General features: G+C 37.7%; 1 long non-coding RNA gene across 1 annotated transcript; it reads right to left on the reverse strand.

Annotated features, from left to right (window-relative positions):
* Positions 1–1,662: 1,662 nt before the first annotated feature.
* On the reverse strand, positions 1,663–21,334 carry LOC145691981 (uncharacterized). Its single transcript, XR_014132601.1, has 3 exons — positions 21,008–21,334; positions 16,109–16,210; positions 1,663–1,859 (listed from the first exon to the last, which is right to left on the reverse strand). It is a non-coding gene; the product is annotated as an uncharacterized LOC145691981 (long non-coding RNA).
* Between the last annotated feature and the right edge of the window lie 6,017 nt (positions 21,335–27,351).

The raw sequence follows: 27,351 nt of genomic DNA on the forward strand, positions 1-27,351 counted from the left end.
ACCGTCAATTTCATTTTATTTTATTTCTGTTAAAAAATTAAAATCAGCGTATCATTTTTTAAAATTTGTTTTTTCTTTTGTTTCGTCTGTACGTATGATGTTCTGAGCTCCCTTTGTTTTTCGTAAGTGCAACACCCTGAAGCAAACGTATCAAATCGCTTCACTTGGTATCAGATATGGAATTGATTCGTATATTTAATTGATAGCTAGTGGTGATGCTGTAAAAATTGATGGTAACAGCAAACTAGATACTACTCATTAAAAACATACAGGTTCCTTTAAAAAGAATGGATAGGGACCCTCACTGGAGAGACCAAATGCCATTTTAGTCCTTGTGACAACTGCAAATCTCGAGGGTGGGTCTGACGCAAAAAAATGTTCTCAGGTTACAAAAGAAGGGTTATGAAGTATTTATACAGAAAAAAAAAAACAAGGGGGAGAAAAGTAAGCCAAAAGTTCGATAAAACTCACGAATACTTTGTTGTTTATGTGTCAAAAACTTATGCCATGTTAATAAAACCAGCCAAGAGAAACACAATATGGAATTCTGAAAGAGATGCTTGTTCCTACACATTAAAGATGAGCGATTTTACCACTGGGCAATAATACTCCCTTCATTTACATCCGCATCAATTAGAACTTGAGAATTAACATCAGTTGTACGTTATAAATATGTGACTTAATAACTCTTGAACCAACCGACCGATCTTTATCAAGTTTTTAACATGGATGGGGTTTGTGCCTGGGGTGGTTTCTCTCATTTCTCTGACGGTGCAACTAAGGGAAGGGGATGATATTTAAAAATGATCAAAAATGGCCGATATTAATATCGACTTCATAGTTTCTGGGGTTGCTGAGATGAACAGTGACACTTCTGATGCCAATTGAATCCAAATTGAGCTTCACAATTAGGGGGAGAAGAAGTGGAATATATATAAAAATGATCGAAAATAACTGATGTTAGTGTCGAACCCATAATTTTTATGGTCGCTGAGACAAACAGTGAGACTCTCCATACCGTTCAAACCTAAATTCACACCTTTGTATCCAAAATGAAACGTATACTCTCCGTGTAAATGACGCGTATTCTGCTAATATGAACTAAAACTACTTGAATTTGAACGTGTACTTGAACAAAACCTCCCTGAAGGTGTTGAGTCAACCACTCTGCAATTTTGTTGGGTGGTGTCTGATCAGCGCATTCGGAGTCCATCGCCGTTGTTTTCTTAGACGGAGCTTTGTATTTCTTTCATTAAAGTAGTTTCTCAAATCTCCTTATAACCTTTCTTTACACGGCAACACTGTTCATTTTGAGACAATATTCCTTTCCTAAAGCTAACCTTTAAAATCCTGCTTTTAAAGTAAAACTTTAATAAATCTTAGAGAATCATAACAATGTAAATTTTTGATATTGATATGAAAATATTAGAGTTGCGTAAGTACCGAAATGTTAGATAAATGGACACATATTCTGAAGAACGTGTGATGGTTATAACGATTTCTACATTGGGAAAAGTAACAAAAGTTTCCCCATAAAAATTTATAATCTCCGATGTTTTTGAAGGTAGAAGTTTTCTTGAATTAAGGTGAAAGGCGCAAAGTTGAGAGTACTGGTGTAAACAAAAGTTAGCTACTGTAGGGTGTTGACCAACTTACCTTATTCCTTGATGCTTTGCACCTTCTCAATCTTCTGAAATAACCAAAACAATTGTAGGAGGTCACTACATATATAACAAGATAGTTTGACTGGTATTCATTCCCGTAGAACACAGAGTAATACACTTATCATCAAACGTTGCTACTGATACTACATCTTCAACTCACAAAGCAAACGGAAATTTGGGAACCATCAAAAGAAACTGGAAGACAAAGATAACAATCATCATTATGTTTCCGCGCTTTTAGTTTACACAAAATATTCGTTTCGCTAAAGATTTATAATCTTTATTATACTGAGGGACAACTTCTTTGACCTTTGAAGGAGGAGACGCTTGAAGTTCACTCTAATCCAAGGATGTTGTAAAATAGAGGATCTGCCCACACGTATCTTCATCATATTCTCTCAATGAAGCCAAAAACATCCAAGAATCGCCAGAGCCGGTACGTGTCATTGGGTACTCTCGTTTCCGCAATGATTGTTAGCTCGAAACATTGCGATCTTAGTGGCACGGATTGGGCAGAGTAGGTGTGGCGAAGCTGTGACGTATGTTGTATTTTGTTGTATGGGCAGAACCTCTATTTTATAACATCCTTGCTCGAATCGCTGTTTGCAAGTTGAGGATGCTGCATTGTTGCCAGATAACAAGTTTTAGGAGCTGTCACATGCTCGCGCTTAGCCCGACTCCTTTACCACAGGGCGACGACTCGTCACAGCCGTCATTTCATTTGCTTAGTCTACAGTCCAGTCCATGGACCATGTTTCCTTATACTTGAGCAGAATGAAGTTTAAAATGTCTTTTTGGCACTATGAGATGTCATCTACTATTTAGTGGACCTCGAACTACTACTTAAGTATACAAGGGTTTATCCAAAAGATTCCGAATTGGCGTTGAAATAACCCGCAACTGGTAATAAACCTTCCAAGGCATATAATGCCATCTATGGACGAAATAATGAACCAGTTTTATCCGTCTATTTGCATCAGTTCATTAGAAGCAGTAGGACCAGTCTCTGTGACATACTTGAGTCACGGTATTCGCTTACTGTATGGTAATGGTCTTGTTACAAACGAATTAATAAAAGATTAAGAAAATTCAGCACCCATTCTACAGGCTAGATTTACGACCAAACGATTTCGAAACTAAATAAAGACATTTCAGAACAAAACATTGGAAGATAATGAACTAGAAGACGTGGTTGTAAGCCAATTTGCAAACAAGAGTTCGGACTATTTTTTTCACCGGGATACACTGTTAGTTGAAAGATGTAAAAAGTATATTGAAATCAAAGATTATATTGGAACATAACACATCGTTTTCTGTCAGTTCTCACAGTTGGTCTGGGTAGAAACGTTTCGAAATGTCCTCGCATACCCAAGTAAGTATCTCGCGCTTTTTCCAGGGGAAATATACAGAACAACATGTGTAGAAAATGTTGTTTGACTAAGACGGGGCGCTTACATCAATTTCTGTTTCCGATGAACTTTTGATCTTTGTGTGGTCTCAAATCATAAGAGTTTTGTGTTAATCTTTTCTGTTCAAACGCACACGAATGTTTTCGATTCCTGTACTATCAGATTATCTTTTCTGACAAATGTTTCCAACTTGGTTAAATAAAATCATTAACCCTACCATTACTCTTAAGGTAATTCACACAAGACACTACAGAAATATAAAATGAAAATAAAATACTTTAACAATTCGTATCTTCCAACTCTCATACTAAAACAGTAATTGATTATTTATTCCCAGGAACAAAATTTATAAAATATTGGGCCGGTAAATTAGTAGATATTATCTTAAACTCCACACACGACCCGTACGGGAAACTAATATTCCCTGAAGTGAGTTTTTTGTGCGCTACCCTAGCCAGTTGTTTTATCGCCTAGCCAGCTGTTTTAAGTTAGTAAAGAAATGTATATCGTGGTGGTCAAATTGGGACAAAACGAGCCCAGCGGGGCTTCTAACCAGTTCCTACTATTACTCCTGCTCCTACTACTACTGGATGTCCAAGTTGGAATCAGGTAATTAGGCTAACTTTTGAATGAGGTACTGGTATAAATGATACACCAACTTTTTAGCTTGATCTATGTAGATATTTTTAAACATAAAAGCAGCTAATGAAGTCCAGGTGTGTACATGCAGTGTTTCCAACTGTAAGTGAAATCGAAAAAAATATTTAGAAAATATGGTAAATCACATTTCACACTTGTGGATTGACATATAACCCACAAATTTCAGCGCAAATTTGTGAATTGGATCGGTAGTTATCGTAGCCGAAGAAGGGTTCATTTTCATCATCAGCTTGCCCAGAATACTCTCATTAATAGCGTACCCACAAAAAGTGTTCTTTTATGTTTTACGCTACGCACAGTCCCCACTGCCTATTTCCGACACACCTTATTTGGAAATCTTTCTTGAAACAACGCTATCACATTAGCACACGACTTTGATTCGAAAAAAGTTCAATAAAAAACTCCCTCTCATACGTGGAGTACTTCATGGTAATAAACAAATTTCTCACTACGACACAACACGAAACACACCACACCAAGTAAGGCTATGAACTGTACAGTGCCTGTTTACTACTCCATTTGCCTATATTTAGCCTCTTCTTACAGGGTTGCAGGTGCATGTAAGTTACGCTATTTTTCCTACTTTTTTCGATATTTTTATTTAGTGTTTTCAATATTTCCATGTGATAAACAGTACCTAAACACACATGCGCGGTTGCACTTAAACACAGGTAGTGTTCCCAGCGAGTAGCATAAAACTAAAACTAAAGAAAAAAAACAGCTTTTCGCGGGTACGCCATTAATGGCACTATTCTGGACAAGGTGTTGGTAAAAATGAACCGTTATTCTTCGACTACAATAACTATCGATCCAATCCAAAATTCCGCGCTGAAATCTGAAATTTGTGGGCTGATGTCCATGCACATGTGTGACATGCGATTTACCATGCTTTGTAATTTTTTTTACTTTCACTTATATTTGGCAACACTGAATGTACACACGTGGAATTCATTAGCTGCTTTTATGCTTAAGAATATCTACATAGATGAACCAAAAAATTAATGTATCATTTATAAGTATACCTCATTCCATTCCAAACTTAGCCTATCCTAATTCCAACTTGCGTTTTAAATGAGACAACCTGTACTACACTTACTACTACTACTACTACTACTACTCCTACAACTACTATTACTACTATTATTACTACTACTAGTTATTTGCGCACTTTTTGAGTATTATTTTCAACTTATTTTAATTAAAAATGTGTTATGATTTTTTTTTAAAAAAATTCCTTGGTTCGGATTTGAACTAATGTCAAAAGCGATTTCCCTTACTCACCCGTACTAATAGCATGCTCGGCCACGAGGACCGACACCAGCAAGCCTTTGATTTTTATTATATGTATGCTACGTGGCAAGAAACGGATAACGCTAACCAATCAGAACCGTGTATTTAGTTCCTACTTCCGGAAGTATTCTTGTAGTATATCTATTCATTTATAATTTCCTTGATTACTAATTTTTTTCCACATGTCTTAAGAGTTCTGTCCAAATGTTCTATGATATGTTATTCCACGAAGACACGTGCTCAAAATGGGAGGGTCAAAATTCAAAAATTCGCAAAATATATCTCTATGATTTACTGTTCCCGAGATATTGTTTCTTAAATTTTCCGAAATCGGAACTCTTTTGGCCAAGATCTCGGGAACGGTAAGAGTGACGCGAAAAATTCTATCACTTCTTTGAGATAATTTTTGATGTTTTATCGAATGGAGGGCTTAACATTAAAAAAATCGTAAAAAACAGACACACTCAGACATAGAGAATTCAGTAACAAACTTTTTAAGTTAGTTGAACATATGTTTCTCAGACACCGGGAGGGAAGTTGCCCTTTGTCCACAGCCAAATTTAGATTTGATGAGGACTTGAGCTATTGAAGGCTGTGGGGCCATTTATATGTCCATCTATTTTCAGGGGGAAAATGATAGAACTAGATTGTTTTTACAAGAGAAAGAGAACAGAAGAAGGAAAAGATCAAATTTTCATGCTACATCAATCATATCCCTGTTAGACAAGTATAGTTTTATTGAGACCGAGTACAAAAGTATGTTTGGAAGTTTTGGGAAGTCCAGAGCCGATGGACTGCCACCGTGGTTAATCTCCCTAGTTTGCACTATTGTGTGCAGTTGCATGCTACATGTTGCCATGCAAGCAGTCCATGAACACTGTAGGCACCTTATGTGTAGAAATAAGCAAACTAGTCATATTCTTGGCAGCAGGTTAGCAGGATGGACCCCATTATTTACAACGTAGGTGGCTACATAATACAAAATACTGTTGATATAGGTTTATGTAAGTTTCGTAACTTTTTTTATTCTATAGTTTGTAAATGTACATCTAATTTTTCTGTAAATTTTTTGGGTGCCCAAGAGAGTGAGGCCCAAAGCTAAAAATTGTTTAGCTTATACGTAAATCCGGCACTACACGTGTCTTTCCCAAATGACGTCAGTGGAATGAAAACTTTAGTTACTTACATAAATTTATTGGTTTTTAAACTTATCCTTCAGTGGAAGGTATCTTAAATAGCTTATACTCGCAATCAGTGGCCGAGCAGAACGCAGATTTTGAAAGGAAAATATATAATACTAAAAACAGCTTATGCGATTGAACCATATTTAGCGTCTCATGTAGTTTTCAATTGTGGCATGTAATCGTTTTTGCAGTAGATCATTAGGTGTAGTTTATAGAAAGGACGTTCCGAAAGGAAGTTTTGTTAATTTTTCACACGGAAACGTCATTGCCAAACACAAATACACCATGACATCATGAATACATCAATTGCGCTATCTTTCGACATATTCGCCACCGACTTTGAGACATTTGTCGTTGCGTAGACCGTTATTTGTATCTACCTACAAAACATTCCAATATAGTCACCTTGAACTCTGTTTCCTCGATATACCTAGCATACTCTGTCACTCTTGGAAAATAACCATTCACTGAAATTTGCAGTTTGAGAACATCGAAGAGGTCTTCTTTTTACATTATTCTGAATCAGAGACGCTAACACTATGAACTAAGCAGTATGAGAAGAAGAAGCAGACAGATATGCGTTCAACCTGATGTAAATCTTAATCAGAATTCCTTTTCCCCACCTGAATGAAGCATGAAGCTAATAACAAGAGCTGAGTCTGAACCTTCTTTTCCACCCACTAGTACTCTACTTTAATATGTTACCATGCGTTCTGAAGGTCGTTGTAGCCTTATACATTATTCCTCAAACACACATCTAACATATGCTACCTTAGATACACTTGTGAGAACTAACCGCAAATTCATAATTTGTCTTCTTTGAAACTCAGATAAGTCTACACTTTCCAGCGCCATCGTTTGCTCCTTTCAACACACAGCTCCGTTCTACCTCCTGATATACTACGTATTATCATCTGAAATACCGCTGACAATGACTACGCGCTGCACACCTATCCTCAGCGTGGTTTGGGTACAAAACCTCGCGACCAGAACCTCGCGGCGACAACCTCGCGGACCAAAACCTCGCCTGGCCAAAACCTCGCCTCCCAAAACCTCGCGGCCCAAAATCTCGTCAGGTCGAAACCTCGCCTGGCCAAAACCTCGCGGCCCAAAATCTCGCCAGGCCGAAACCTCGCCTGGCCAAAACCTCGCCGCCCAAAACCTCGCGGGACAAAATCTCGCCAGGCCAAAACCCCGCCTGGCCAAAACCTCGCCGCCCAAAACCTCGCTGGCCAAAATCTCGTCGGGCCAAAACCTCGCACCCCAAAATATCGCCATACCCAAAATCTCGCCTGAACAAAATGTAAATGTTCCAACAGATGATAAGGATGACGGTATAAAAGACGCTGTTTCAGAAGAAGTATCACAGGTATTTGACCAAGTCCCGCGATACCATATGAAAATTCTATTTCTGTATTAGAGGATTTCAATGTGAAGGTAGGGCGACTGGATGTTTTTAAACTGGTTATAGGGAAAGAAAGTCTGGATAAGGAAAGTAATGACAACTAACGAGGTTAGTTTCGTGAAATTTGGAACATCCAAAAACTTAAAATTTTAACAAAAATCTAATAATATTTATGAAAGTATGAAATAATATATGTTTTTACGATATCCCTTGATTATGTCCTATAGGTTAAAGGAGACGTAGATGACCAGGATGAAGGAAATGATCGAATAAAGAAAGTGGGAGGAAACGGGAATAACCTGAGAAAGCCCACGCACACGATGTTTTGTATATTATTATTATTATTATTATTATTATTATTATTATTATTATTATTATTATTATTATTATTATTTGTAATGTGGAATTGCATATTAGGAAACACATTGGGTAAATTTTAAAGAAAAGTTTCATTCGCGGCGAGGTTTTGTCCCGGCGACATTTTGGGCGGCGAGGTTTTGGCCCGGCGAGATTTTGTCCCGCGAGGTTTTGGACGGCGAGGTTTTGGCCACGCGAGGTTTTGGGCGGCGAGGTTTTGGCCACGCGAGGTTTTGGCCCGGCGAGATTTTGTCCCGCGAGGTTTTGGGCGGCGAGGTTTTGACCACGCGAGGTTTGGGCGGCGAGGTTTTGGCCACGCGAGGTTTTGGCCCGGCGAGATTTTGTCCCGCGAGGTTTTGGCCGGCGAGATTTTGGGCGGCGATGTTTCGGCCGCGAGATTTTGTCCGTATACCCCTCAGCGTTACCTATCCTTTTACGTTTTTCAAACTTCGTGCATTATTTGGATAACGGTTTTTTCTCTATCTACATACATATTATATACCACTATGAGATTACTACCTAATGTAAATTATAATGTACTGTACTAGGTTGTTCACCCTAGGTTCGTAATTTTCACAAACAAAAGAAATGTAATATAATAAGATATCTGGATAATCGAATCAGTTTACAACTGCCTTCTCACACTTTTGCAATCGCTCAGCCAATGATTGCATTCCGTGACAAAAGAAGTCTGGAAAACCGCAATGTGAAGGAGTCCTCAATTGAATATTGTACCATCCAATCATCTTCTCTCCCAAGAAGCAATCGAGATGACTGTGAGAGAGAAATCGGGAAAATACGGTGGGTGATGGGAAGGGTTTTATACAGCAATTCATGGAGAATCTGTACCATCCTTTGCTCGACATGTCTGCGAGCATTATCGTCTAATATAAGGATACCATATCCGTTGCTGGGTACTTGCGGACAAGATTTTGGTGCATTTCATGGACTTCAGCAATATTGCGATCTGCACTGTTTTCACCTCTCCTGAGAAGCGCATGATGAATAACTCCCACCATAGACCTCGCAAGAACACCTTTTGTGGGTAGAGAGGAGGTTCAGGAAAGCGTTCTGGATATTTAGGACGATCTAACCATTGTCCTGGCCGTTTATGATTGTCGTAGTACAAGTAGTTCTGTTTATTATCCGATGTGACAATCCGAAGGAAGAAACTTTCTCGGTTACTCGATTCTTTACACTCAAGGCACTACATATCCCTCCAGAGGACTATTCTTTGTTAGTCGGTTTAACTCATGTGACCCAAGTAAGTCCAACTTTTTTTTTATATTAACCAACTTTTGCATATTACACTTAGACACGGACCGAACTGGTCTACACTTACGCTAGCACTTTTCCGAGTCTCTCCCCAACGCGGTGAGAAGTTAGTTCGAACATGAAGTAGATCAGTACCAATGGCACTTATTTTGTTATGCTTTTTCACCAAAACAAAATTCGACAAACAAACAGTGAAGGTGTGGCCCTGCCCCATTCCTGATCCAAATGCCCTGCTTATACTTTTATTCACGACTTGCTGTGCAGAGAGTCCCAGTTTGAAATCGTGAAAAAAATAATAATTCGTTAATTGTGTGCTTTCCATGCTGCACTTTCATACTACCATATTTAACTAAACACTATCTTCTGACTATGACCTCAGCTTTTTTTGTTGGAGATCTACAGAGTTTACAATGTTAGACGCGTTACCTTTGTATATTTCTATGTTGTACTGTATTATTGAGTTTCCAACCAGTCCTGAAAGTGGACATTTCATTCGCACCAGCATAATAAAAGTAACTCGAGTAATATGTTTTATATGCATTTTAAGCTATTAAGAGTATTGGAGAGGAAATTTTCTAGTGTGATATTGCCAAACGGATGCCATTGGTGAGACTAGAGGAGAGGAGACTGATTGGTTGAAAGTGTATGGGTACGTTGCTGTGCTGCGTAGGAACCTTCGAGACCTGGTTTGACAATAATCCTGCATTACGTCTGGCTCTCTGCTGGCCTTATGCCAAGTGAATACTACCAGTTCTGTCAGATCACTGCAGAGATAACAGTAGATGGAGGAGAACTGCATACTGAAAGCAACATTTTGCATGTTCAAGTATTATCCGTACAGAATAAGAAAACTCTGAAAATATAAAAGCCAGTAGCGACACTTTCTCTATAATTTAGAAAGGCCCATTCAGGTACGTAGGTTTCGTTGTCACATATCCAAGGAATGATCGAATATATCCAGATCCGGGGGGACCCAAGCTAACTTTATGGAGCCCGAGCCCCTTGGCTTTCACCAGGATAGACGTCCATATTGAAAGCGCTCCAGAGTTTGGATCCATGCCGATCGAAATGTTCAATTCGTCCTATCAGATGAAGATACATTTCATGTGTCATGCAAGATTGTATCAGACAAAGTTCCTCCGTTGATTTTTTTTTTAATTTGTAGTGACTTATTCAATATGTTATGTAAATATTTTATGAATGCGTGTGTGATTGTTTTATTGTTAATTCATACCCTACGTCGTTTGCTTTTAATATCTGTTCACTAATTGCTCTTGTCAAGTCTTTGTTTCATATGTATGGTTCATTATTTAATTTCAGTATTCTCTAAATATGTAACCTGTATACATAAATATTCCATTAGTATCTTAGTTATAACTAGTCATTCATACTCCTAAAACCACTGCGTTGTAGTTAATATTTTAGAAAAAGAAAAAATGTTTTCGCTATTCAGATTAGATATAATGTATTCAAACCTCAATAGAGGGACACGGCTTTTGTTAGAATGGTTTAAAAGTTTTGTAAACGAAGGAAGTCATGTACATATAAACATATTTTAGAACAATAATAATGTTATATTTAGCTAAATACAGGTAAAATATATAAAATAAACATCTTAAGAAAACAACCTTGTAGAAATTTTAACGAGGTATAAGTTGGTATATTGTTTGGAAATAACAAGGTAGATCAAAAATCTTTTCATTATACCCAAAACTAAACAAGAAAAATCTGTTAAATCTAATTTGATACCCTATTTATAAAACTCTTCACAATCAACTTGAAATCTGAACCTTACATGATTTTCGAAGCATATATAATATTTTCCCAATAAGACAAAACAAGCTTATGTATTATCTTGATTAATATTTAATATCAAAATTATCATAATGACTGTATTCTATATGTAAATGTATTATCAACGCACACTGTCAAAGTCGAACTTAAAGAGATTAAGCGTATTCAGATATCGAAATAATTCATATTTTTATGGACACTATGTTAATGTTGAAGTAACGGGGATAAAACTTCCAATAATCTATGTACTGAGTGAAAACCAAACCGAACCGAATCAAAAGCAACCTAATCTAACCTATTTACAAGTATATATTATTATGTTGAAAAGTTCTTGAGGCTTAACAGAAAAATGAAAAAAAAAAGAAAGAAAAAGAAAATGGTATACGAGGAATCATTGGAGTAATTATTTTATTATAAAGGTAATAATTTAATGATGGAAGTTATACAATGGAGTTTTGAATCTCACATTTTGTGAGGTTAGATTTCGAAGTTAGTCATTCGTTTCTAGCAAAAGTTTGAAAATTTACTTAGAAGAAATGGATAGTTTGCTTGTATCTGTGTTTGATAATATGTAAGGAAAGCGAAGTTGGGTTTATTTTTCTTTATAAGCTGCTATAAACATGGAACTGTTAGCAAACGGAGGGACCTACTTTGCGCAAAATCATCACATGGTTAGATTGTGGTAAAGTAACGAGTATTTGTATTCTGAATATGGTTGCAAGTGTCCAGAAACTCTTCAGTTGGTATCCTTACGCAGAGACGATAAATTATACTCTATTAATTGTAACAAGATGTGTCCGAACGTCTCTAACTCTAAGCTAACCCGACCTTACCCTATCCTACTTATCTCTACCTTACTCTATTTTATCTTACCCTAGCGCTGTGGCTCAGTGGTAGAGCGTTCACCTCCGGTGCTTGGGGTCTCTGGTCCGACCCCAGCTCGCCGTGGACAAATGCCGTGCTCGTGGGTTTTCTCGAAGTTTTCTCGTTTCCTCCCCCTCTCTTCATTCCACCATTTCATTCGTTTCTCATCTTCACCGTCTCCTTTAGCCTCATCGGCATATCCGTGGAATGTAAAACTCAAAGATTTCATTTCATATTTCTATCCTACCCTACTCTATTATACCCTTTTAAAGCGGTTCTAAAAATCGATAATTTTTAAATTTTCGTAGCTGTTATTACAATTTCTGTCGAAAAGCAGGCGGACGACCAACTTCGGAATAAATGGCTATTTTGTATACAAACATTCGAAACTATCAGCGAGAATACTTGAGAAATCTAACAGCACGTTTCATGTTGTGTATTTTTAGAACTTAACATCATTGTGCCTTGTTGCTCTACCAAGACCTTGGTGTTCTGAGTGTACCTGCCTGTAATTATATGTATTTTATCTTTTATGATGATTTGACATTATTAGGATTCTGTTACTAAACCGTTAATCGTCTGGATAGCATATGTAGCCAAAAAATTTAATTATGTGAAATGAATGAGTCACTTAATCAAATGAAATAATTCGTAATGGTAATGTTGTGCCAAAGTTAATTTATTTGTTCATAAAATAAATGGGATACGTCCAAAAGGGATCGCCTTGTCCGTGTCGAGAACCTACGCAGAAGTTAGTGATCTGGGCCATGCTTTAATCAGCTCTTCATTAGATTCTATGAATTTTAACAATAACTCATTAATCAGTAACAGGAATGTTAAATGAGAGTGTCCATTAGAACCACAATAACATTTCACTACTTGGCAGAAAACATTACAATTAAAAACTAAATTTTTATTTGTCGTAAAGCAACTTCTAGAACATCAAAAACAAATGAAATGAAATCTTTGAGTTTTACGTCCCACTATTATGCCGGTTAGGCTAAAGAAGACGGTGACGATGCTGTGCTTCCGTATACATACCAAGACGACAGAACAGATCACGATAATATAAAGCACAACTTAGTAATATAGGCTACATACCACCCACATGAACTAAGGGAACACTACGGGTAGTGGCGTATTTATGGGGGTGGCTATCGGGCTTAAGTTCCAGAAATAAATTTGTTATCTGCAAAACTTCATTAAAATTTGCCGTACCCAAAAGAAAAAATAGAAGTGTTCACATGTTGTGCATAGCCCCCCTCCGAAACAAAATCCTAAATACGCCATTGAATACGGGATTCTACAAAAGTGAACGTATGCTATAATACATATCCCTAAATTAGGCATTGTGCGGAAATTTTTTAAATAACAGTGCACTAGCAGCGGGGAGTTATTAATGGTAGTGCGTTTACCTTCGTTGTGTAAGGTCCCTGATTTGGTTTCAGGTCACGTCAAGTGGTGCTTGTATTGAACAAACACTATATGCGTTGAATTTCTCGAGATCCTACTGTTTCCTCCACTTTGGTCATTCTACCATTGTCATCCATCTAATCATCATTGCCTTCTTTAGCCTCGGTGCAGCACAGTCGTGGGACGTTAAACCAAAAAAAAACGTTACCAGCGAAGAATAATTCAATATGTTAAGCATTTGAATGAAAGACGTCATCTCAATGCGTATCTTGCGATCATGTAACTTTCAACAGAACGGTGCACCGACGCACTACGCTTGGATTCGACGTCCGAGAATCAATGTATTGGAAGTAGTAGTCTCTTATTAAGGCTAGCACAACCTCCCGACATTTTGCCCTACAACTTTTAATTACGGGACATAATGGAAGACCATGCGCATTCCGTAGAGAAACGTAGAGATCTTTACGATCTTCGGTAACGACTTACCGACGATATTCAGTCTGTATCAGTCGTTACGTGTCCCCGTGTTTTAGGTCTGCTTTGAGACCTGTAATGACCAACAGATTGTTTTAATAATTTAAGTGAGCTGGAGTGAAGTGGAATGAAGTAAACTAACTGTATGAGGGCCGTCGCGTGGGTTGTAAGCGTCCGGACGAGAATTCCCAGGCGCCTGCTCCCCTCCCCCCCAAGTGTGTTATGAAAAACAACCAGAGTTTATTCTGTACTTCTAGATTTAAATATGTTGTAAGATCATAATGTAAGATAAGAAGTTGCTATTAGGTTAATTAAAAAAAACAAAAACAAATGGCTTTTGTAGTTAAAACATAAAAGATAATGAAATACATGGTTTCAAATTCTTGAAATCGGGTGTTATCCTTGTTTATTTTGAACTTGATATACAACATAGTAAAAGCACAGAATATATAAATAATGATATAAATATCAAAGCCCAATGTGTAAGCGATAACGAAAACTTTGTAATTTTCTGATTTTCACTAAAAACCAACAAAATAAACTTTTCATTCCTTGCGATTATCACATAAATTTTTCAGTGAATTTATTATCGGGGACACTGGGAAAGGGGGGTCTTGGAATAGCCCCCGAATACACAAGGTCCGTCAGTACCCCTCGAAACTTTTTGTAAAAATTAAGCCTTAAAGTTGCATTTAATACATTTTTTAAAAGCTGTTTTCAGTTTAAACCAATAATGGATAGCCTAAATTTGAATTTTATTAAAATTAATTTTGCATTTTAGAGGAGAAGGATCCTTGAGTCCCCTCCATGGCTATGTCCCTGATAGTTAATAAACACAGTAGCTGTATGAGATTAGCACAGTGGAAGGAGGTGCAAAGTTGTATTTGTGATGCTAACCGGTTATTATCAAGTGGTGTCAAAATAAGCAGATAATTGTAATATTGTAGTTATTGTGGTATTACTAGAGCATTTCTCGGACGGAATAGGAATAAAGAAATGTTATTAAATTCTACTGAAGTTTCTTCAGTTTGTACCAAACTGTCATAAGGATAAGAGGTAAGTGGTAGCAGATCCTGGTCAGTTTTCCACGATAAAAACTCTTCTCGCACAGGGCTGGAGAGAGTTCCAGTTGAATCATTTATCGCTGTTTTACATTACCGGTAATTTTACTTAGCCGTGGCCTGATCACTATTAAAATATCTGATTTAACATTATTTTTTAAATTCATTTACTACCATAATCTGAATTCATTGAATTTTGTTGATTTGTCGTCCTGGCGTCCCCATGGTTGCGGCGCAAGGGGCAATCGCTCTGCCCACACGACGGCCCTGATCTATATCCGTACGATACTTATTGCATTCCTGCCGTACATACAGACATTGTACATATGAAACTTGCATTGCAAATTAAAATATTAATCAACATATACACCTAAGTAATGACATCTTTATGATTCACCCTGTATTTTTGCAAATAACTGTAAATAAATAGTAGTGGCAGTTTATTGAGGGAAGTCACATCGGGAAATATTTAAATTTTAAACAAGAGCTTGTATGGTAGATAACCATTGTTTTCTTAGCTTGTAGCCATAAGCTATAAAGAGCATATTCAGAGACGATTTTGCGAGTTATTAAAATCATACTAAGCGTTTGATCAACGCTTGATTATATTTCGGAAGTGACAAACATTTTGATTATGTTATACGTGACTCATGTCGATAGATATAAGCCACGAATTTTCCGAAGGGCAGTCGAAACACATTAAGAAACTAGGTATCAATGACTATAAAACAATATTCTCTTACAATTCTCACAATATATTTTAACATCCCTCTGGAAATTTCGTGGTGTGCATCTTTCAATGTAAGTCGTGGTCAACATCACTTTCGTGTTTCTGAACAAGGAGATTATAATCACGCGCCATCCAAACTCTCACTATGACATTAATCACATGCTAAATCGTTGTCTGAATATGTTCAATATTTTCCCCGGTTAACATCTCTCAAAAGCCGCCACTGATGAATACAAGATAATACCCACAGTTATTCGTTAAATAATTGGTCATTTATGTATTAAACTATCAAATTTTCTGTTAAACCCATTTTATTTGAATCATATAATTTATGAAACTTTGCCCTGTTCTTCTCCTAATGCACCGAGTTTGATATTAGTAATTAATCATACGTAGATTTAGTTTATTTTATTATTTTAAAGAATTTACCTAACTTTATGGAAAATGCAATAAAAATCAGTATATTCTTAAAGTAAATATGAATGTAATAACTACGGAAGTGATGTTCTAAGGTTTTATTGGTCTTACCTAACGACGTCTTTATGGTCTTTTCTTCTAAATCTTGGGTTGAAGAATATCAAATTAAACTTGATCTTCAAAACTGCACATGTCCATCAAGTGAAGCTGAAACTAGACAGGTTGTCATAAGTGATGTTGCTTTAAAATAAATTAATAATTGAGGCTTCTGGACGGACAACGGGACAAAACATCACCAACAAGTTGTCAGGAGAGGACATTTTAAATGGCTACAGCTCTTTTTCACGTTTGTGCTTGTTTCATTCAATTTCGCATAAAAGAGAAAGTTCACAGTAATCTGTGATCATTTTAAAATCAATATCTCGACGTACCATTGACAGTCTCAGCTCTGGTTAAGTTAGCATTTTGTCCTGTTGTTAGTCCGAAACTTTTAATTAGTACAAAATAATTAAAATGAAATTATATACATGAATAGAAAATAATAACAATAAAGCAATAAGGAATAAGAATAAAGACACAATAAGAAAAGTAGAATATATAGAAGTTAAAAGAGGTACTAAGTTTTTAGTCGCTAGCTAGAAGGGTATTCCTGAAGGTTTCCAGAATGATACAGAAATAATGTGCCACCGGTAATAAGCTGTTCATGATATGTAGTACCATCAATGCAAGAAATAATGTATCATTTTCAGCAGTCTATGTACGTCTCTTTGTTCGAGGCTGTAATTTCAACGAGTCGTTCTGCGTTGTTCTGGCATACTGCATAACAATGCTCAGGTTCACGTGTCTGTTGTTGCAGTATTCCACAGCTGTTGGGGTGAAATACTGCGATTTTAACACCCGACCTACAGCCCAAATTTAGCACCCCAAGCTTGGCAAGAACAGGCGTGTGAAATAGAGTATTCTTATGGAGTATGCGAGGTCAAAACACAGTGAATAATTAAAAAAAACTGACACAGCTCGTCAGGTAAAACTGATCCATTATGTCTGCTGTAGATAATAGCATATGGCATGAACAGCTTATTACCAGAGACGTGATATTTCTTTGTTAGGCTGAAAGCTTTTTGGAAATAAACTCTTTACAATGTTAGAGAATTTCTGAAGTATGAAAGAGGAATAAAGCAGCACAGTGAGAGAAGATTTTCGGAATAAGAGCGGTTACTGAATAAAGAAATATGAAAAAGGTTTATGAAATCTTTCGTGTGGAGCATTGCGCCTTACATCATTGCAGACTTGTGGACATTGCAGGAAAGCCACAAAAAATGGCTACACACATTCAAAATGTAGTTATGCTCAGATGAATAAAAAGTGCATCGGATAAGACATAACCAATGAGAAAGGTTTTGTAACAGGAGAAAAGGGGGTACAAATTCTGAATGTATTAGTTGGTGCAAACGAAATGTCCAAATCGACCAGAAAATTAAAACTATATAACCTGCTTAGTCAGAATAGTCGAGTCTGCAGCCGCACATTTCTGCCATCACTCAGCCAATGACTGGATTCTGTGGAGAAAGAAGTTCTCTATTACACATTGCTCCTCAATCCAGTTACCTAGAAACGTCTTCTCAACAGCTGCAGATGCTGAAACGGACGGTAATCGGTACGAGAGATATCAGGTGAATAGATTAACCAAGATAACCAACCAACCAAGGTAACCAAAAAAGAGCTGTCGCTTTTTTACCCAGCATCTTCGAACATCCATATGTCACCTAAGACGTACCTCGAACATCAATAATAGTCCCCATCAGATTGACGACTTTCTGCCAACGTTTCGGAAGGCCCTCGATTCCATCGCGGTAGAATTTGGTGTGCCGTGAAGCGAAGAAGGCATCAAATGCATTTTACATCTCTACAAGGGATTTGAATTGGCGTCCTCTAAGGTGATTGTCCAAGAAATGAAACAGGTGATAATCAGACGGTGCAATGTCCGGTGAGTATTGCGGATGCAATAGTGTTTTCACATCCAAGGCGTAGAATGGTGTCCTAGGTCATCCTAAGCACGTGGAGCTTAGCGTTGTCTTGTAACAGGAGGATTCCTTTGTGATGAAGAATTGCTGGCTCCAGAGTTTTGAGTTTTTCTTGAAGACAGTACACAGTTCCATTGATACTCTGACCAGCTGATAGCAATTCCCGATACACGATGTCGCGAGCAGTCTACCAAACACATAAGAGAACCCTCTTCTGGTGTTTTGCTGGTTTCGTCTACTTTGGAACCGGTTCATGGGGTACTAACCAATGATGATTGCGCCGTGATGCTTCGTACAGGATCCACTTCTCATCACATGTCAACAGTCTGTTCAGATATGAGTCCTTCCTCAGACGAGACAGCAAAGAAACACAAGTGTCTGCTCGCGTTGCCTTCTGGCCCGGAGTCAAATCATGTGGGACCCATCGATCCAACCTCTAGTGCTTCCCAAGTTGATGGAGGTGCTGCCGAAGGTATTCTCCAATTATATTGATTTTTAGACCCAATTCCTCACATGTCTGACCACTGTTCACCTCAAGTTCTAGCTGAAGATCTTCATTTTATACATGTGTTGGTCTTCCGGCATGTCGTTCGTCTTTGAGTATTTTGTCACCGCCCATAAACTTGTTAAATACCGCTGCATTGTCCGCGTAGTCACGACACACTCACCAAAGATCTGACATACCTTCCACCCAGCTGCAGCGGTGTTTGAAATCAGTTTCAATTCGTATAGCATACGCGCCCCTATGACGCTCTTTGGAGGTCCCATATTCATTGTTTCCTTACACAAGTTTACGGTGTAACTGAACTGCCATAACCAGGTAGTATATTGGCTATATATCCACACCAACAACTAATCTTCGCCTTGTCTCCATTCCTATTCAACTCACAGTGTGAAGGCCAATTGAACACAGACCTCCGCAAGTAGTGGCAGAACTTTCTTGGTTACCTTTATAGATTAGAAGAGTTTAATTCTACAACTCGCGTTGAGCCTGTATCATTCTTTGCGGTGAGCATAGTTACCGAACACAAAGATATCATCAATCTGTTGACGATTGTTGAATACCTGCCGACTAGTTTGTTGTCGGCAGAAGACGTGGTTGATTACCAAACCATCAACCCCATGCCTATTGGCTTCGGAAACAGTTCTAGATTTTGATGACCAATCATTGAACTGATTGTTTACGACTTTCGTAGTAGATTCATTGTTCATCATTGGAACAGATTCTGGATATTGCTTACACTCACAGAAGTGAACACCTCTAGATGACAATTGTTATTGGGGTGTTGTCAACTCATCTCAAACCCTTGAGTCCAACTTTATCACTTTACTAACTTTTGCCGAGCGACGGTATGATGTGCGGCTAGATTATCTACAAGAGCACAAACAATTTTCAGAACTTCTTCCACGGTGCTCCTGAGAAGCACATCTGAACATAATATCGGTCGGTACTTACGGGGATTATTTTGCGGTGCTTTGCCGTAGAAAAAAAATTCATAAACCGACGATGAATTGTGAGTTCATAATGTAGTCAACATCCAAATTCATTGTTGATGTAATTTTGGCTTGCCGTGCGAAAGTAAAATCACCCGCAATTGCGTGTTCTACATGATTCAATTTCATTCGTCCTTGTTGAGCAGCACATTGTATCCTACCCTTTGTTTGTAGACTTGTATACAGTATATGATATTAGTTCTTCCATGTGTTACTGCGGTGAGATTTCCACCAAAAGTCAAAGTGGACATTTCATTCGCTCCATCCTAATAAATGAATACAGAAAATAAACTAGTTATAAGAATATTTGGAAAGATATTAATGTTATATGCTAAGAGGTGCGATAAAAGGATACGGTGAAGGAAAAGAAAGGTTGAAAGGGAAAAACTGATTTTGATTTTGATTTTGTTAAAATGTATCTTATATAATAATTTATAATAAGACTTCATAATTTTTCACTAACATTCTAGATACCACCGGCTTTATAGTGTTAGATATGCGTTCTCACAACTTTTTGTGTGTTCGAATTGTGGCAGGCAAACACAGAGACATTCGCCAACAAACGGACATATTCGAGGTTAACAACGAAAGACGTGATTCGCGGAATTCGTCAGCTAGACAGGAGAATTCAATCCCCGCAATGTGGCATAGCTCAGAGTTTGGTGCAGTCTTCTGTCAGCCACGTCGTTTACCACCACCCTTTCCTGTGGTACCTACGTAAGGACCGTGTTTACGACACCCTCCCGAACAACATATCTGAACGTAAGACAAACAGTACGAAAGACGTTTGGAGGGATCAAAATGGAAAACGGTTATCACGTTCAATAGAATGTACCTTTATCTCACGCATAATGCTAAAATTCGGGTAATTCATCGCATTTACTGCCAGTGAGTAAAACGTTTCCCACTGGTTATCACGTTTATCAAAGGATACAGTTATAATTGGAAGGTAGAGGTACATAAGGTGGGTGAAAACATACAAATGGATGCTGCTTACCCCTAGGAATCTATAATGATCCCAATTCATCACTCTTTGTATAGAACTAACAAGAACTTGGTGTGAATTCACATAGACACTGCCTCCCGCCACTCTTTCGATTTAATTTGGATATAAAAGCAGGAAACGTGAGTCCCTCTTAATCTGTTCCTTGTTATTTCTGCGAAAAGCTATGATCCAAACTCAATAGATTTCTGCGCATTTCGGGATGTTACAATGATATGTAAACACGCCAGGGAAAATCATACCAAAGAAATGGAATGGAATTTATATACAATGCTTGTGATGCAATTTTGATGACGGGTAATAGTCCATGATGTTAGTGGGCTTGTAGAACTCAAACGGTGGTGAAGAGTCTGTTTTTCATATTCTAAGTACACTTTGAAGTCACTCAGACATAAGCCAAACAACCTTCTGTATATAACTGTGAAGGAAACAATCTATAAAACCTAACTTTTTAAAGGATAGTCCTTCAGCTACTTCTAATTTAGATACCTTTTAAAAAGAAGTTGTTGATCATTTCTTTTTGTTGTATCTTCATCATCGCAAACATGTTATCAATAATTATTTTCTTCTTTTTGTTTCGTAGTTTTCCTGATCTGAAAACGGAATAATGGAACTGGAGAAATGATTTGGTGCTGCTTGTTGCTTCATTCATCAGTTCTCTTTTAATCTGGTTCGTCTTCTGCCCTAATGACATCATCTGATACGGAAGTTCTTCGTCCTTAATTTTCTTCAATGTATGTCGTAATCTTCGGCCAATTTTCTTCGATACATACTTCTCCAGTTCTTCCATTTTCTTCTTTATCATTTCACGTACTGCATCACATGGAAACTCAGAAAAAGAAGTCTCCAGTAGATGAGTTTCCATGCGGAAATCAATATTAAAATCAGAAATCTGATAATTGCCCTCTTTCACCTTTCCCTCCCCTTCACCCACGCATCCAGACTTTAACCCCCCTTCTTCAATTGGCGTTTCATCTTCTCTTGCAAATGACTTAATACCAGCAGGAATCAAGGGAATATCTGATAGCTGTAGTCCTTTGTCCATGAACTCGTCGAACATTGATGCAGGTTCACATAGTGCTGGAACTACTATGACACGTGGCAGTACGACGGAACTACGCTGCTCACAAATTATGTTTTTCGTTTTTTTCTCACTGCAGTCAACAATGGATCTTGATTCAAGAAATGTTTCCATTTTGCATCGGTGACTTTGGAGGTGTGATGTCGCCTCATTACGTGTAATTATATAAAACATCATTCCTTGTGTTACTGATAACTTTACTACACTTAAGGAATTGAAAGGAGGTGTCAAAACTGGTAACAAAACAGGCATATAAATTGTCTCTGCAAACTTAGCAAATGCATTCACGCACACAATAGAAGTGTCAAATAAAAATACTACCTGGTTATAGAACATACGTATGGGCTTATGCGTACACAGTACTCTACTTTGCTTTCTGCTTCTTCCACTAGACACTTGTAGAGATGACTCACGCTCATCTACACGTTCTGGCATTTGGTGCACAGTAAATAAGATATTACCAAATAGAGTAAAGACAGTAAGAGACGATGTTATCCTAAAATTACTCTTTGTTACACAATCAATAGGTTCAGAAACTCTTGCTATTTCTTCTGATTTTATATCATTTTGAATATTATTCGTGACTGAACTTCCTATCTCATCTTCTTCCTCATCTCTCTTTGAGTCCGAAAACTTTTTATCAGTGTCAGGCACATCAACTCTATTCATATCGTTCACATTTTCTAATAGGTGTTCTGCTGGTATTTCTGGAACAATTGCTGTTCCGTCGTTTTCTTTCGAGTCTAGACGACCACTTTCAGTTTCTATCGTGGCTTCAGTTCCATTGTCAATAATGGGTATCGCAGTTCCCTTGCATTCAATGTTTTCAGTTGCTTTCCTCTTGTTATTATTTCGGCGGTGTCGAGGTGGTCTTTCCGGCAAAAACGACTGGTAGAATCTTCCGTCTGGAATGCCATAACGGGTGAGGGGCGTGAAAGCAGGGCCCTCCCAATATTTCGGAACGCGAGGCCGGGCATCGAAAGGTGTGTTAGGGTTGACACCCGAAGCATTACCTCTCATGCGCGGCAATATGCCACTGCCTTTTCTGAACTTACGATTCATTTTTGATAAATCTAACGCGCAATTATATTATTCCCAACGAGCTACTTCGAAAGGTTTTTCGCGTCTAAGGATACTTCCATATTGTTGACAGATATACACCAATTGTATTGTTGAGTATTTCCTGCAATGTTATATGGAATATAATATGAACATCAGTAATATTACTACGCATTTTAGAATGGTTTCGTGTAGTAGGACAATCTACGAACTATCGTTTTCTCGACGTCTCAATTGAAACAGTGTTAAACATATTTATTTTAATTATATGAAAACGCAATAAAGTGATGGTCGAATACGAATAAGGTCATCTTTAGAAGTTTTCTTTTCTTTTAATTTTGTTGCATGTAAAACCGTCACTTCTCACGATACCAGGTGATGGCCTATAGGAATTTTATTAACATGATACACTTACTCGTATAAGCAAGGAATTCAGGTTTGATCATAGATTCTGGAAACAAAATTAATTCGTTTTTTCACATATGGTATATGGCCCTAGTAGGATATCAAAATTTTAAAAGTGTGATACATTGATTTTTAATAAATTTGAACTACATATGCCTCGAGATAATGATTAACTACGTAACTAATAGGTAAATAATTATTTCGATTGTCAGGATATCATTGCAGTAGAAATATCCCTAGTTTAGAAGGCGAAAGAAGAATTATTAATAATGGAAATAAATCATTGTTAGAATTGTTAGAATAAGAATCAGGAAGAAAACATGACTCAGAGAAAATTCACGAACACGTCGTTGTCGTCCACTATGAACTCACATTGCGTGGGATCGAATTAGAGAGCTCTCGCATTAGAGTTAAAAAAGGACTCTATCACTTCCGTATCTTCCACACAGAAAGAAAAGCATATCAGTTAAACCTATCCTTGCAAGCGCAATACAATTAATTATTGCTAAACAACTTCCATCTGCCTAAGATCCATTATATATTATTCTTCATCTGCTTGTGGCTCTAGCATTCTATGTGCATTTCGCATCGTCCCAAATTCAGCCAATCTCTAGACTGGTAATAGAGGTATGCTGGAAATTGCAACACCAAGAAGGAATGCATCCAATTTCACCGGGTTTATACAGCAAGATATGCCGTAAGAAACGGTTATATCATAGTTGTACCTGGCGTAAGGAACTACATAGTGTTATCCATAGTATCGGGTTCAAATCGGGATTATTGCATGCACTTCTGTAATGAGTGTTCAACGGCGTCTGTTGAACGATAGACTGGTGGCACGCATGCGTTTCGACTTCCAATTCATCTCGAACCACAAGCCACAGGTTACTGTGGGAGCCTGAACATTATTACTGACCGATGAAATGCAGACAGTTCTATTTGAGAAACCAGTGATGATCGGATAGGTGTTAGAAGCTATCATGGTTAACATAATCTAGCAGCGAACATTTTGAGGCTCAAAAAAGGCAAACGGCCGACAGTTGTGATAGTGAAGTGCAGACATAAATCTCAGTGACACCTCAAACTCAGTTTACCCGTACAGGATGGGTAACTAGCCAACTTTTTCGGTCAGCATTACTGTTTATGAGCATCTCGTATTACACAATCACAATGCTAGAAATACTTCTGCTCTTCGCTCACTGGTATAATAAAGTGATAGCTTACATACTAAACCTACAGAAGGAGTAATGGGTTAAGGCAATGAGACTCGACAACCCTAGTCTCCGAACATTCAGACTCAAGACGGGTCTTAGTGTATCCCAGTTACAACTCTTAATTGAATTAGGAAATTAGGAATTAGGTTTCTGGACTGTCGGCATCGATAGTCATTTAGCCCATTACGTACATGAGGGATGACGTACTCGGCAAGCACATAATCCGATGAAACGGAAGAAATAAAGGATTGGGGGAAAGGAAGAAGCGGCCTGAGACCATTGTTAGGTACAATTCTGGCATTTACCTGGTGTGAATGAGGGAAATCCAGGAAAAAGCTCACTCAGGATAGCTGGCCTGAAAAAGCTGCTACACTTTTTCGACCGAGTGCCCCCACCGGGAATCGAACCCAGGACGGCTCGCAGCAGAGCAAGAGCGTTAGCGACAACGCCAATCGCGGCCACAATTACCGGTTGAGAGAAACTCTCTAGCGAGTCGAGAAATAGGCACCTCCACATGATCAAAACCTAATCCAGGATCCCTGAGCTTACCCAGGGGACTTGGTTGCTCCCCCTCTCTACCTACTGGTTGTTCAACTGGCATTTAAAGGTACTCCAACCTTCGCCTCCGTGATCCAAAGGCATGTATTACTCGCTAATTTGGAAGATACTCTGAAGGTTTCACCTCCCCTGGTAGGAGTGTCAGAGTGATAAGGCCCTCCCTAGTGTTGTAAAAAAAAAATTATTTTCTGGGAAGGCCCTTTCAAGAACGCAGTATTTTTCACTTTTGTATTTCTCTAAGATTCCTTTAGCATAAACATTCTTTCAAGGTTGTTTCGATAATTAGAAAAGTACTGGGTCATAACAATATCATTCACAATACAGTGAAACCTGTCTATGTTGGTTACCATTGGTCCCATTGAAAAGAGACAGGTGGATAACTTAAGAAAATTAATCTTTTTGAAACCACATCTTTTGTAGACTGTAATGTAACAGCTTCTAGCAAGTAACTAATTATTATCCAAGTATTACTTATACATGTATACTGAGTGGGCAATTTATCTTGATGCAGCCATGTGACTTTTAAACTAATTTAGAAACCCTAAAATTTTGTCCCATACAAATGTAGTTGGGCAACATTGCTTGATATATCTTTGTGTTGTCACAATTTTAACATTGTTGCCAACCCAACATGAAGTTGTATCTTTCCACACCTCCAAAACTTTATAATTCCAAATAAGGGAGAGGTGCCTAAATCGTACCAGTTTCCAAGAAAATGAATATTCCTAACAAAAATAATTTACATAATCCAATGTTATATTGTTCTCTTGTGTAAATGGATATTTCATCTTTTATCACAAAAATGTGCAAAATTATATTGCAACTTATACCAGGAAAACATTTAAAAATTTTAAACCTTTGTAAAAGGTGCCATATAGACAATCTGTCTCCTAAGTCGAACACAAGTAGCCAAAATCCCACCGCATTGGTAATATATAGCACTGACATGTATTAAGTAAAACATAATACTGTAGCATACATTCTGTGAAAGTAAAACTTTGAATATATGTATAAGCTCACGTTAATTTCACACACCTGTAATAAATGACACTAAATACAAAAGATTCAAATTAAAAAGAAAAATATAGAATTTATCTTTGACTGAAAATTAAGAATGTCATGTTCAGTGAGAAGCAATCTATATATATAAAAGAGAACGTACAAATCCTTTGTCCGCCCATCACGGTAATACGGCTGAACCAATTTCTTTTATTTTTGGGGGGTTATTAGGATTTGGACCCTAGATGGTTTTTATCATATCACTTTAATTTTCAATTAGCAGTGTCTTGAGATAATTGACCATTCAGGTGTCCATTACGTACAAATCCTTTGTTAGTTCATCATAGGTATAAAAATAAACGTATGTATATGCAACCCGCATGACCGTGTCACTCGGCGGGTTAACATAAATGACAGGCGTTATAATGGTTTTTATCATATCACTTGAAAGCGAAAAAGTAAAAATTATCTAAGTAACAAAGTTTATTGCGTTCGGGGGTGACCGCAGCGAAGCGGGGCGGGTTAACATAAATGACAGGCGATATAATGTTAACATTTACTGCAATCTTCTATGGTTTTTATCATATCACTTGAAAGCGAAAAAGTAAAAATTATCTAAGTAACAAAGTTTATTGCGTTCCGGGGTGACCGCAGCGAAGCGGGGTGAACGCTGCTAGTTCTCTATATTTTAAAACAAATCAACATTACCATTTCCATGAGGTTTAATAATCCTGAATATTTAACAGCTTAAGATCTGTAGTGCTTATTATGAACTACATCAAGTGTAGAAAACAAAATTCCTCAACTGAAAACTCGGAACACGGTTCATGAATTCACATTTTGCAGACAATGCACTGTACTATGTCTTCCTTCACAGTTTCTTCATGTATGTAACAAAATCATTCAATGTCAGTTGTGGCATCGTTATTAAGTTGATCAGAAAATTTCAGTTTCTTAGCCGTAGAGATCATTGAGTTTTTCCTCATCGGTAAGTTGCCGTTTGTTCCGTCCCTTGTCTGAGATGATGTCTGCGTACAAACTCGAATCTTGTCAGCCTTTTAGCCTGTTGCTCAGCTTTCGTCTTCCGAATTTCTTTTACCTTTCATTTGTAGGAGCTGGAAGTTTGGGACTTTATCCTGTGAAGCTAGTTTTGTTGGACCTATCTTCAACTTCGGCGATTTGTAGAAGCTGAAAGTTTGGGACTTTGTCCTGTGAAGCTAGTTTTGTTTGGACGTATCTTCAACTTCCGCAATGGTCTTATAGTAGACATTTTCTTAACAAGACTCCTGGGGGAATGTTTGTTTCCTGTTCTACACTCTGGGGATATCATAGTGTAGTCTTCAGACTATTTTCCAGCAAAATCATTTTTCTCACTCGGATCTCGACAGCATTTGATTCCTCTTGTTTTTGCAGAGTGTAGTTTTCAGCTACAATGAAATTAGCGTCTGTGAAGACAAATCTATCAGTTGACCACACACCACTGAGTTTGAAATCAGCGATCGTGTTGCTCATTGTTG

The sequence above is a fragment of the Thermobia domestica genome, chromosome 8, assembly GCF_964235325.1.
Source record: "Thermobia domestica chromosome 8, izTheDome1.hap1.1, whole genome shotgun sequence".
Classification (NCBI taxonomy): domain Eukaryota; kingdom Metazoa; phylum Arthropoda; class Insecta; order Zygentoma; family Lepismatidae; genus Thermobia; species Thermobia domestica.